This window comes from Phacochoerus africanus, chromosome 4, assembly GCF_016906955.1.
Source record: "Phacochoerus africanus isolate WHEZ1 chromosome 4, ROS_Pafr_v1, whole genome shotgun sequence".
NCBI lineage: Eukaryota > Metazoa > Chordata > Mammalia > Artiodactyla > Suidae > Phacochoerus > Phacochoerus africanus.
Genome location: NC_062547.1, coordinates 129,993,958 through 130,008,130, shown reverse-complemented (window position 1 = coordinate 130,008,130; position 14,173 = coordinate 129,993,958). Strand labels below are relative to the sequence as shown.

The 14,173-nt window shown below is 41.4% G+C and overlaps 1 long non-coding RNA gene across 1 annotated transcript; it reads right to left on the bottom strand.

The window, feature by feature from the left end:
* Positions 1-1,322: 1,322 nt before the first annotated feature.
* Positions 1,323-10,437, bottom strand: LOC125126286 (uncharacterized). The gene is made up of 2 exons (XR_007134582.1): positions 10,355-10,437; positions 1,323-1,555 (listed from the first exon to the last, which is right to left on the bottom strand). It is a non-coding gene; the product is annotated as an uncharacterized LOC125126286 (long non-coding RNA).
* Between the last annotated feature and the right edge of the window lie 3,736 nt (positions 10,438-14,173).

Genomic DNA, 14,173 nt, shown 5'->3' with positions numbered 1-14,173 from the left:
CAGCTTCTCTATTCTGAAACTCCTAAGGAGGATTTTTTTTTTTAATTCAGAAAAATAATATATTTATATTAATTTACTGCCTGACACACTTCATTTTCCCAAACATTTTGTGGCCCAATAGGTTTTTTTTTCTTTTCCATTTGTTTATTATTATTTTTTAATAGGTATTTCCCCAATACAATTTTTTTTTCGATTGTACAGCATGGTGACCCAGTTACACATACAGGTAAACATTCTATTTTTGCACACATTGCTTCTCGGCCTTTTGGCTAAGATCAAGTGTATTTTTGCACATTATCATGCTCCATCCTAAGTGACTAGACATAGTTCCCAGGGCTACAAAGCAGGATCTCATTGCTAATCCATTCCAAAGGCAATAGTTTGCATCCATTAACCCCAAGCTCCCAATCCACCCCACCCCTCCCCCTCCCCCTTGGCAACCACAAGTCTATTCTACAAGCCCATGATTTTCTTTTCTGTGGAAAGGTTCATTTGTGCCATATATTAGATTCCAGATATGGTATTTGTCTTTCTCTTTCTGACTTACTTCACTCAGGATGAGAGTCTCTAGTTCCATCCATGTTGCTGCAGATGGCATTATGTTGTTCTTTTTTATGGCTGAGTAGTATTCCATTGTGTATATACAGCACATCTTCCTAATCCAATCATCTGTCAATGGACATTTGGGTTGTTTCCCTGTCATGGCTATTGTGAATAGTGCTGCAATGAACATGCAGGTGCATGTGTCTTTTTAAGGCAAGTTTTGTCCAGATATATGCCCAAGAGTGGGGTTGCTGGGTCATATGGTAGTTCTATGTATAGATTTCTAAGGTATCTCCTTACTGACCTCCATAGTGGCTGTACCAGCTTACATTCCCACCAACAGTGCAAGAGGGTTCCCCCTCCAGCATTTGTTATTTATGAACTTATTAATGATGGCCATTCTGACTGGTGTGAGGTGGTATCTCATGGTAGTTTTGATTTGCATTTCTCTAATAATCAGAGATGTTGAGCATTTTTTCATGTACTTGTTGGCCATCTGTACAACTTCCCAAAGGATGAATTTTACTCAGCTTGTATTTTACAACCAGCCACCCAAGTCACATGCTGGCTGATCAAGCCTACAGGAAGAGCCACCCTTGGATCAGGCACCCACCCCTGGCCCAATCAGTGATGGGGACCAACATCATGTGGTATGCAAATCATAGTTACTCCCACCCAGCAGAGACGGAAAGCATGGCTGGCAATGACCAGCAACTGTGGTACACATCCAGAAAGTTTATGAGCACGTCATTCTACCACATTCAAGAGAAGTCAAGAGGGACAGTTTGGTAAGTTCATTTATCTCCTACTCAGGCAAGTGAGGAGGGACTTGAACCAGAATGGGAGTTAGACAGAAAGAGATGTCAGGAGATATTTAGGAGTCAGGATGACAAAACTTCGCAACTGACTGGAGGTGGAGGGGGAAGAGTGAAGAGGGGAAAAGTGTGAATTCTGGGATGACTCCAAGTCTTCTTGCTGTGACTATTAAGTAGATCCTGGTGCCGAGCATTCCCTGAGAGAGAATGAGAGGAAGGGGAGTTAGTTTTTGGTTGTACTTGGTAGATAGGAAAGATGGGACATGGGGAATTTGCCATGTTTGTGGGATAGCCAGGTAAAGATTAAAGTTGGAAGTTCAAATCAGAAGTCTGGGCTTGAGAAAAAGATTGGAGAGGCCCCAGAATATGGCTGAAACGGCATCTACCTGGCATATAAATACAGATACAGACTAGGACCGAGTCCTAGAAGGAATACCAATCCTAACTGCATAGGGAGAAGAAGGGCCACTGAAGGAAAATAGGACTGAGAAGTGATAGAACTAGGAGTGGGAAAGTTCATCCAATTTATATTATTCAGTGTCTTTCATCATTTGATGGTGGGGGGGACTGTGCCAAGCACTGGGGATAGAGCAGCAAATGAGATAGCCAAGGTTTCTACTGAGGAGATTGAGTTCTAGAGTTCTATTGTCTAGACAGACAATAAAAATAATGAAATAAAGTAACCAACATTGTAAAGTCAGAGGAGGAGTTATTCTCAGAGTCACTGACATTATCAAACATCAACCAAGCTAGGATATGGATTGAAAAGAAGACACCGGATTTGAAAATTAGGAAATCGACACTGGGGTAGGCTGCATAGTGGTCCCCAAAACATCCAGTATCAAACCCTTGGAACCTGTGAATGTAACCTAATATGAAAAAGGGACTTTGCAGACACAATTAAGGATCTTGAGATGAGGAAATTATGATAGATTATCCAGGCGGGTTCTAAATGTATCCCCGAGCATCCTCATAAAAGGGAGATAGAGGTAGATTTGACTTGAGGAACTGGGAAATGTGACAATGGAAGCAAGAGGTTGGAGTGATGCTAGAAGGGGGCCCTGAGCCAAGGAACACAAGTGGCCTCCAGAAGCTAGAAAAAGCAAAGAAACAGATTCTGCCCTGGAGCCTTCACAAGGAGCAAGCCCTGCCAACATCTTGACTTCAGCCCAGTGAAAGTCATTTCAGACTTCTGGCCTACAGAACTATCAGAGAATAAACTTGTGTTGTTTTAAGCTATCAGGTTTGTGCTCATTGTTACAGCAGCAATAAGAAACTAAAGCAAAAGGTAATTGACCTTACTAAGAACATTTTTGGTGGGGAGAAGGAAGAAGATGTAGACAAAAAGAAAACTGCATGTGGATGATGACTGAGAGGTTCAGAAGACATAGTAGAGTATCTATTTTCCGGGAGGTTTTCAAATATATCTCATTTGACCCTCTAAGTGAAAACATCAAAAAAGAGCTGGAGACCTGATTAACTGATCAGCTCAAATCTCCAAAATGGTGAGGAGTGTTGGTGAAGTACCATAACCTTTAACCTATCTTAGACGAGCTAAGCAACTGAGCAGCAGAGTTCTGGGGCTTCTGGAGCAACCCTGACAATGGAGAGTAAACCATGGCAATCCATCCTAGTCCACAGACACACACCAGACCCCAGGCTCTTGTTCACCAATCAGAATACTTTGATTCTATGACCTAAAATCCTCTATCCGGCACAGATCTTATCTCTCTATTGACAAAAAAAAAACCCATGCCAACAGAGAAAGGCCTCATCTGGCCATTAATTTAGGCAGTGATGCTTTGCATTTTATCTCCTCTCTCAGGTTCAAAAGAGAAGTATTGTGGCTTTGGATGACTACCAAAACCACAGTACTTCTAAATTCTGAAGTTCAAAAGAGCATATAGCTTTGGGGAAAGGGGAAAATATTAAAAATCATATAAAAGAGGAGTTCCTGTTGTGGCTCAGTGGTAACAAACCTGATGAGTATCCATGCTGCTTTGATCCCTGGCCCCGCTCAGTGGGTTAAAGATCTGGTGTTGCCGTGAGCTCTAGTGTAGGTCGCAGACACTGCTCGGATCTGGCATTGCTGTGGCTATGGCTGTGGCCAGCGGCTGTAGCTCTGATTCGACCCCTAGCCTGGGAACTTCCATGTGCCTTGGGTGCGGCCCTAAAAAGAAAAAACAAAAAATTATACAAAAGATGTAGAACAATTCACAGGAGCAGTGCCAGCCAAAAGATTAGACACAAGAAGAAAAATCCAGCAAAGACATCCTTCCTCATGCCAAAATGTTATATTTGAAATATTCCTAATGGAAAGTAACAGGGTATGCAGCATAACACTGATTGGAGCTTTTCTTAATGACTGAGACACATGAAAAAGTAGAAAGGCTTTTAAAGTTAAAGCCAAGTTCAGCCTGTGAACTCATTATGCTACTCACAATGCACCAATGTGACTGGACTCCCCTGAGAAACCCTGATGGCCTTACTGCAGCATTGCACTGCACAAACCCCAGCCATGATCCAGCATCCTCCCAACAAGATCAACCCATGCTCTGCCCCCCAGAGTAGGAAAAAGGGAAACAAATCATAAACAAGAGTGAAAATGTACAACTACATCATGGGACTAGGTTAACCATCAGATGGGTGGTTCTTTGTTAGGATTTAATGTCAAGAAGAGAAATTGGGCATCTATTCATAATCTAGGTAATAAAGAGGCATTAGAAATTGGGAAAGAATTGCCAGAGGAGGTAAGGTTTAGGAATTAACTCCACTTGTCCCTATGTTTTCTTTGTAAAGTTATCTTCCAAGTAAGGCAAGCCCCACTCTTTTAAGGTTGGAGGAGATTAAGACATTCAGAAACCGCAGTTTGTGGGATTTATTCCCATTGTGATTGCTGACTTCTAGTATCAGCCTTTTGTTCTGCATGACAGCTTTCGTCTTGCAAACTAGCAAGATTCCTGAATTTGGCAAGGAGCCTGCTCTGTGAAGCATTTTCAAGTTAGAGTTTTTAGCAATGTCACATTTCTCTAAGCCAGTAGTAAAGAAAAGGTTAAGAGGGCAAAGGATGCCACTGAATTCTTACTTAAGAGCACAAAACAACATCCTAGCTGGCAGGTGCAGGCCAACACAGCCAGGGTGATCATGACCTTTGAGTTACAGAAGGTTTTTTGGGTTTTTTTTCCCCCTTCCTAGCTTTTTAGGGCCTCACTAGCAACACAGGGAAGTTCCCAGGCTAAGGGTCAAATCGGAGCTGTAGCTACCAGGCTATAGCACAGCCACAGCAATGTGGGGTCCAATCTGTGACTGCAGCCTACACCACAGTTCACGGCAATGCCAGATCCTGAACCCACTGAGGAAGGCCAGGGATTGAACCCTTGTCTTCATGGATCCTACTGCGATTCATTACCGTTGAGCCATGATGGGAACTCCGAAAAGTATTTTTTAAATCTCCTTACCTTAACAAGTAACTTTGGTTGGGGAGGGGGGTTGTTTGTTTTTTACCCAGTAACTTTGATAGATAAAACACGATTGAGAGATGGACACCCCCCCCCTTTTTGCTCTATTCATTTAAAGTGGTGTTTTCTATTTGTATACAGGCAACTACATGAAAAATTTCTACTACGGTATTTTATTTCTTAATATGTTTTTAGCCTATGCCCAAGGTGAGGTCAAAGGAGGCCTTCAAGAGAAATAAAGGACACTACAATCACCCTTAAGTAAATTTTCCAGGAGGAGGAAGGAAGAGCAGAAGAGATGATTACAAATACTTAGGAAGAAGCATCACTTTGCCAATGGTGCAGAGCCTACAATTATGTGCAATTCCCTACTTAGACTTTTTAGTTATGCTGAATATTGAAAAAACCTAAGTGATGAGGAGGAGAAAAAAGTAAGGAGGAATTTTAAGCATTCAATGTAAGGCGTTCATTTAAATCGAGACAGCTCCTCACCATAAGGGGGCAGTTAAGAGTCTGAAAATCCTGCTAGTATACTTTTGTCAAAATATTTTTTGTTTTAAACCATGAATGTGGAATCCTTTTAAATCTTCCATATTATTTTGAAGTAAAGAATGGTTCCTCCTGCTCACAAAACATTGATATTTTTTAATGTTCTAACTTGTTTTGTATATATGAAAAAGATAAATCTTCAACCCTTGCAAGGAAATCTTTTTCCTCCCTGAAAAATTCCTAACATGATCCTAGTCTATCACTGACGGCACCATCAGATAAGCAGACGTGCCCTGCTTGGTTAGAAGCGTGCTGTGATTTTTCAGCAAGGATGAGAATGTGGTTAGAGACCCGACTGAGACAAGTTCGGGGCACGTTACAAATTCTTTTTGGTTCTGTCTTGAAGGTGTCCCCTGAAGCCCCAGTTTAACTGTGTGACTCATTCAAGGCTGACATCCTCCCAAATCAGGTGTCTTAGGGAGGGAAGAGAGGAGGGCTTTGGGACTTGGGCTTCAGCAGGAGGCAGGAAAATTCAAGACCAGATGGCTTCAGGGCTTTGACTCTTCAGATTCCTAGGGTTTTCTCCACCCCTCAAACTGGAAATGAGTTTTTACCAGAATTGGTGCTCTGGGGAGGGGGAGGCAAATCTGAACATAGGTAAACCACAAAAACATTCAGAGGCATCAGAAAATGTAGCTTGAGTAAGGTATACATGTAAGGATAACTTGATCCCCTTGCTGTACAGTGGGAAAATAAAAAGAAAGAAAGAAAGAAAGAAAATGTAGCTTGAGATCCCACAAAGCCCAGATTTTTTGTTTGTTTCTTTTCATCATTTATAAATAAAACATGGAACAAGTGATGGGAAATAATAGTTACACTACCTAGAGTTACATAGCATTTTCTATGCTCCTTCAACTTTTACTTCTAAAATATATAGCTTTTACAATCTTCCCTTTCAGAAGACCTGGATATATAAACAGGTATTAGTATCCTTATTGTTGAGATGAGAACAGGGAGACCCAGAAAGGAAGACCCAGGCCAAGGAAGAACACCGAGTTCTGCTCTCCTTTAATCCAGAACATTCACCCTACTGGCTTTAAGCGTCCCTTTCCTTGTCTTCCTTGGGTGGTTCTCTTTTGAACGTAATCCATCACCAACTATGGAGTGAAGATGGATCCACGTTCAGAGGTGCAGAGAACTGGTGTTTAAAATTCCCCCAGGGGGCCTGTTTCCATTGCTTACCTGCAAAGTCAGCGTCTGAACATGTGATGGAAGTCCCTTAGAGGCATCTGCTGGGATTCCTCCCACCAGAGACTTCTGTAATTAGCTCTGCAACAACTGTGATGGAACACAGCTAGTTGCAGTCATTCTTCACTGACAGGCACAGATAAGAGCCACATCTCAGCAAGTGGTATTCTAAACGGTGTTCCCTGCTTGGTTAAACTCATGTAAAGGCCCTTATCAGAAATGCTGTTCTCCAACTCCACTAGCAGCAGGCAGTGTCACTGCAACACCTTCCAAAGCCCCCAAGGAGGGCACGACAGATCCCCAGTGAGCATAACATTAGGCAGTGGCGGAGACTTTGTCTGTTTTGACCTCGCCCAGGAACTGGCAGCCCCTCCCTCTAATGGAAAACATAGGTGTGGCCTATGTGAGATTAAGAGGAAAAGCAGTCTCTGTCTTCCTGATCCTTCGGACTCCCACGGCTTCAGATCTTCCCTGTAAGAACACGTGTAAATGAAAGGTCGTTCCATGGTGTGGAACATTCAGCCTATGCTTTCCAGAGCCTGTGCTCTTATCAGAAGCAAAACAAAATGCTGCTTACAAACACCTGCTGATGAGGACCCAGACAAGAGGTAGCGTGGGTGTTGGATGGGAGGTGTTGCCCTGGCAGTAAATCCAAGTTGCTCACACCAAAGGAAGTGTTTCTAGGGAAGCTATCTGAGCAAGAGGTAAATACTTAGTCATTCGGCAGGCTATAAATGACTGCTTCGTCTCCAACAAGGAGGGGTCTGATTTCAAAGAGCTCAAAAAATGGGGGGATAGCATTTCCTCCACTCCACCCTTTATTCACAATATACATTCCTTTGTTAAGAAATGTAAGAGTCTCTGTAATCAAACCCTTGTTGACAAAGTGTTAAAGAGCCATAATTTGGCTGCTTGGTATGATTTCAACAATAGGTTTTACAATATGATTTTAAATAACTTAATGAAAAAGGACCCAAATCCCTCTACAGTCTAAAATACCCTTCTGGAGTTCCCATCGTGGCTCAGTGGTTAACAAATCTGACTAGGAATCATAAGGCTGCTGTGGCTCTGGCATACGCCAGGGGCTACAGCTCCGATGACACCCCTAGCCTGGGAACCTCCATATGACGCGGGTGTGGCCCTAAAAAAGACCCCCCCCAAAAAAAATACCCTCTGTATATACCCTGTGCCGCTTCACCTACTCCCCAGTGTGACAAAATTTTTTGATTCTACCTCTTAAATGTTTCCTCAAATCTGTCCCCCTGCTGCTTCAGCGCTCAATGCTGTTGTCATAGATGAGGGCTTCATCATCTTTTGCCTGTACACTAGCCTAGCCTCCTAAACCATCTCCCCACTCACTGCCATCCTACCCCACCTCCTAGCCACCTCATCACCACTGCCAATTATCCATCTGAATCATAGCCCTAATCAAACCACTTCCAAACCTATACGGTTGCACAAAAATGAAAACCAAACTACAGAACTTGGCATGGCAGTAAAAGCCCTGCATCTAGACCCCACCTGCTGTATCCTTCATGAATCCTAAACTTCATCTTTTCCAGAGAACTTGCCCTTGCATGAACGCACCATCACTTTGGCTCTTATCTTTGAGCACGACTTCCCTCCTTACAAAAATAACCTTTTTGACTTAGCTCAAATGCCATTTCCTCCAGGAAATTTTCCACCACTTTCTTTCAGTCCAAATTAATCACACCTTTCACCAAGTTCATAGAGCACTCTGTTCGTGTGTGTGTGTGTGTGTGTGTGTGTGTGTGTAATATGTATATATGCATGCACACTTTAGCGAGAAATGATTCACATACCATACAATTTACGCATTTAAAGTATATGATTTAGTAATTTTTTTGGAATTCACAGAGCTATGCAACCATCACCAAAACTTTAAAACACTTTAATCACCACCAAAAAAAATCCTGTACCCACTAACAATTCCATCCTATCCTCCCCACACCAACAACCAGCCCCAGGCAACCACTAATCTAGTTTCCATTTTTTATCTCTACAGATTTGCCTAGTCAAGACATTTTATATAAATGGAATCATACAACATGTGGTTGTGACCAGCTTCTTTGATTTAGCATAATTTTTTCAAAGTTCGTCCTTGTTGTACCATGTATCGCACTTCTTTCCATTTTTATTGTTGAATAACAGTCTGTTGTATAGATATACTATATTTTATGTGTTTATCAACTGATGGACATTTGGGTTGTTTCAATTTTTTTAGCAATTACAAATAATGCCTTATATATACCTGGATTATCATTTAATATGTGCAGCTTAGTATTACAGGGTTTTAGTCTGTCTGGCCTGTGTCTGTTTTATCACTTGGTTAAAAACTCCTTGTGGACCAAGACCATTATTTTCACTCTATTATCTCCACACAGTAAGTATTCAATAAATGTTTGAAAAAGAGATGAAAGGGCAGATATATGGGTTCTTACTGTGCCAATTATCATACAAGGTACTCAAAATAAAAACATTAAGGTGGACCGAAAAATAATCTACGAGTGGAGCCAGTAAGTTTACCCAGTAAATTATAACCTTCAAACATTGTCAGTTCTTAGGAGTTCCCACTGTGGTCTAGGAACCATGAGGTTGCAGGTTCGAGCCCTGGCCTCCCTCAGTGGGTTAAGGATCTGGCAATGCAGTGAGCTATGGTATAGGTCGCAGACATGGCTTGGATCTGGCATTGCTGTGGCTGTGGCCGGCAGGTGTAGCTCTGATTTGACCCCTAGCCTGGGCACCTCCACATGCCACAGGTGCAGCCATAAAAAGCAAAAAAAAAAAAAAAAACCCCAAAAAACAAAAACAAACCAACCACACCTTTCTTCCTAAACTGACTCCACAGTGTCTTGTTTTTAATTTTGGCTTGACAGAGGTTATTATTCTAATCAAGAGTAGTGGTTCTTAGCCTTGGCTGAGCATCAGACTCCCAGGGAGCTTTTTAAAGAGACAAATTATCTGGGTCCCATCTACCAGATTATGATTCTGTACTTTGGGTAGGGGCCCAGGTGCTTACATGTTCTAAAAGCTATAAAGATGTTTCTGATACACAGCCAGGTTCAAGAATTCCTATTTTGAAAGTTGCTCTGAGGTTAAAAAGAATTAATTTTACAGAGCAAGCATGAGCACTTTACTCCTCAAGCATATTTTACTCATCCTGGGATCATGCCCACTAATACTAACCTAACATTTATAAGGCACTTTTTATTTGGAAAGAGCTTTGAAGTCATCTTTTATTAGCTAGGCTTGCATGCTGAGTGACCCTGTACAAATCACACGATCTCTTAATGTCTTAAAATTTCCTCAAATGTAAACTGTAGGCGATAATACTGACCCACCCTCAAGGGGGACTGTGGGGACTAATGGGGACTGTAAAGCACTCAGCAAACATAAAAGTGTTACATGCATGCTTATTAGACAGATATGAAATCCTAGTCATAGCCTTTTAAAATGAGACAAATACCAAAATAAACTCTTAAATAAGACTTCCTGCAATCTTCATTGTCAACGAAAGATCCTTTCCCAGCACTAAAGCACAGCAATTTCCCCTTTTCACCAAGACTAATAAGCAGATATAAACCTGCAGTCACAAAGAAAGACAGAGCTAATGATGGCAGCCAATATATAAAAGTCCTGAAACATAGTTTGTTAACCTTCTCATTTATCATTCATAATGCAATTAGAGATCATATCTATAAATACACTCTTCTGAAAAATATTCTTAGAAAACATTTGTGCATGTTCACACAAGTCTTTAAGCTGATGCTACATACTCACTGTTGATGTGAAGCTTGTAGTTGTTTTCGACAGTGCTGATGGTTTATACATGGCTATATTTAGTCTCTTCTCGTCTCCCTGACCTGGCTGGAAGAATATATGGTCAAAATGAGACCTTGAGATGTGGCTCAAGGTAGGGGTGGATGAGAATGGGGAGGCAGAGGATGAGTCTCCAACCCTGGAATCAGAGGTGGGTCTCATAAGGATGATAACCCACAACTAAGGGCTCATTTGCACTATACTATCAGCATCTTAGAAAAGAGAGTCAGAAGCGAGTCAGAAAACAGGTATGGTTTTTTCTTTTTTTCCATTTTGCTCTGAAAGCGTGCCACAAAAATTTCAAGGGCCAGGTCCAATTACAGTGCATTTATAAATGAATGGTTTCTGTGACTCTGAATGAGAGGTAGTGCCCTCATGTCCACCATGCCCCATTTGAGCCAGGAATACTAAGCAAGCATGACCTTTTGGGAGCCACCTGACCTTGACCATGCTCTTTCCTCTTTGGGCTCCTGATGGTTTGGATTATAATTACAAGAGAAGCTGTATGCTTTGATTAAGCTCAGGACCTGCTAACAAATTACTTTCTATTAAACAAATATTTAGTGAATACTCATATCAATGGATAATACTGTGATGCTTATTATAGAGACCTACCAAGACTTCCCTGAGAGGCTCACAAGGTTGCTATAACTCAATGAGCCAGGAATACTAAGCAAGCATGACCCAGAAGTATGGATCCTTGAGTCAGAACAAGACCAACAACCTCCCCACAGAGACTCCGAGGGTTCGGTCAGCCGCCATACTGGTTTCCTGGGGCCTCCTAGACTGGACTTCAGCAGACACCGAGTTGAAATGTCATTTAACTTCCTACACGTCTCCCTACCTGTGATATTCCATTAGATCTCCATCAGAATTCAGAAGCTCCTATGGAAAGAGCCTCCATTCAGGAAGCCTACTGGTTGGGGAAATGATATATTGTGCATTGTTTTTTAAATAAGGTTATTTCCAGCATGTTTCTACCTCAATAATCTTTGAGAATCTCAGCACTTCCGCTACACATCTTTAGGGGAGAAAGAGCCACGTAGGCTTCATTTCAATAGTTAGAAGAAATTAATGCTAATACATGCCTTCAATGGGATTCACTTGGTATCCTGAATACTTTCTTCCATCATGTGGAAAATCCCCAGAAGTATGCATTGTGGATTTTTCTTCTGTAAAGAGATGCAAATGGTTACAATAAGTTATATGATTTCCTCTGAGTCTTTCAAGGTCCTGTTTCCTGCCTCAAAGTAAGCATCCCTGCTTTGCGGATCTAGAAATCAAGACACTATGAATTAGTTTCATCACTTTCCTCAGTGAAACACAGGCCACCACGTCTCAGCTCATTGCTTTCCTTGAAATCACAGGCAAAAGTCATGCATTTTAAGACAGAAGAAATCAGATACAATTTTCTGGTCTAGTGCTTGTTTTCCATATCTTTCACAAGGGATCGGAAGATACTAAGATCTGAGATGAAATTTAATCATCTTTACATGTTAGCTTTACTTTTCCTCTTTCAACTTCTTAAAACACACTCACGCACATACACACACACAAAAAAAAACAAACATGACAAAACACTCAACCATTTATTCATGAATCTATAACTTGGGTCATAAAATACAACTTAGGCAAAGCCAAACAAGACACTAGAGGGTTGAGAGACAGGAGAATGTTGTGTATTATATCTTAGAATTTTTAAGTGCCCCATTTTGGTAGTTCCCATTGTCTTCATGTAGAAAGTCAGCACTGGCCTGTCACTCAAGGTAGACATTTGCCCTCAAGGATGACTTTCCTGGCTCATCCTGGATAGATACTTTTCAAAGAAAACTCTTCCACAAAACCAGATCAATAAAAAGCACGTTATTTAACAGATATTAAAATGTTTCACTTTTAATTTTTATGTCACCGAAACACCCACCCACCTCTGTAGAGTCTCTCTCGTTCTTTATAGAAAGTCAGCAGTCTGTTTCCTTTCTAAATATTTTTGGGTTAACAGTAATACTTCTCTCACTTGTATTTTAGTCCTGATGATTAAACGATAAAAAGGCTAATGAGTAGCCTGTATCTGGAGAGAAAAAACTATGTTTTGATGGGCAAAAATCAAGCTGAGATGGAGACGTCACAGGGCACTAGGATAAATGGGTTAGGGTATATGCTAAGGGGAAGGGATGAGAGATCAAACTGACCAACTCCAGAAAGAGATTCTGCTTTAGTGGAAACACTAAGCTGAGGTCAGAGGTATTAAAGATACTGAAAAGAATAAAGTTATAAAAATGTAGACAGTCATCGTCAATTGTAGGGCAGAGAAAAGAGAGGGAACACACCCTTCGTCTTCCTTTTTAACGTCAGCTGACTTTAGACACAGAATAACTCACTTGTTAGGAAATTCACTTTATTTCTCTATTGACTTTTTATTGCTGGAAAGACAACGAGTTAGCACAAGGGGCACATTATTAGTTGGGCTTCCTGAGGACACTGTCCAGAATCCGCACTCATTCTTCCCGTAAGTGCACAGCCTGGAGGAATTGAAGAGTGCTCCTTTCAAATTCCTCATCTGTCAGTTATTACCGACATGATCGTTTTTTCATCCACTTAAGGAGGAATAATAACATGTATCTTGTTGGAATGCTGTGAAGGTGAGCAAAACTGAAGTGTGGTAAAACACCTGGAGACTAAGCATATAATAACAGAGCTCAGACATGTTAGACTAATGAGTGAATGGGAGAAGTCGGAGAGGAGTCCAGCACTGCCCACACGCCAAAATCTACATATTTAGCTAGAAATTCAGTGCCCTGGATAATCTGCTCCTTTCCACTCTCCAGCCCCTTTTCTACACTGCCCTGCTATAGTCAAATATCCTCTAACACAACTTGAACTTGCCCATCTTTGTGTCTCTGTTACTCCCACCAGCTTCAGCCTCGATCTACTTGCCAAAATTCTATCTATCGCTCAAGGGTCTCAAATCTCACTGACTCCCGGAATCTTAGGGGACCCCCCTTCTCCTCCTCTAAACCCTTATCCTTACCACCTAGATCACTCCAGAAGACATAATCCACCGACCGTCTACTGCCCAGCAGACTGCAAGTTCCTGCAATGAAGGGGCTGTGTTTACAGTTTCCACCTCTGCACACCACCGACCATGGTGCCTTGCCAAGAGTAGGTGAATAGACTCATGATTGAATGAATGCATGATTTGTCACCCTGCCCCTGTGGTGCTCTTGGACAAAACACTTTGCCTCTTTCAGTCTCAGCTGCCTCAGCTGCGAACAAGGATAACAGCACGGATGTGCTCCCCAGGTGTGCTGTGAAGAATAAACCAATGACTGAAATGCCATTTGAAAAATGTAAAATGAAATGCTATATATAAATGTTACATAATCAAAATCATTTCCCTCTGTATTATGTTTTATTTGGCTTTATATCTTGGAATCCTTTGTGAGTTTCAGAATTCCACAGATGCAATACCATCCACATTAGCACCTAAATTCTCTTGGGTAATAAGTGATTGTGTGTATTATAGCTCACGGCTACTATTCCCTGGCATACTTACACATGAATCTATCATAATTTGTGGTATTCATAATAACTAATGATAGAATTCATTTCTAAGGGATAATCTACTTTTTTTCCCTTCTCTGGCTAGCCAGTTATCATTCCCATATTGCTGCCTCCAGGGAATTAACTTCCATTAAACCCCAAACCTGGACGATGAGCACACTGCTCAGAAGCTCAAATCTTTAGGACCTTATAACCTGAGACCTGGAAAGTGGTTTGGAG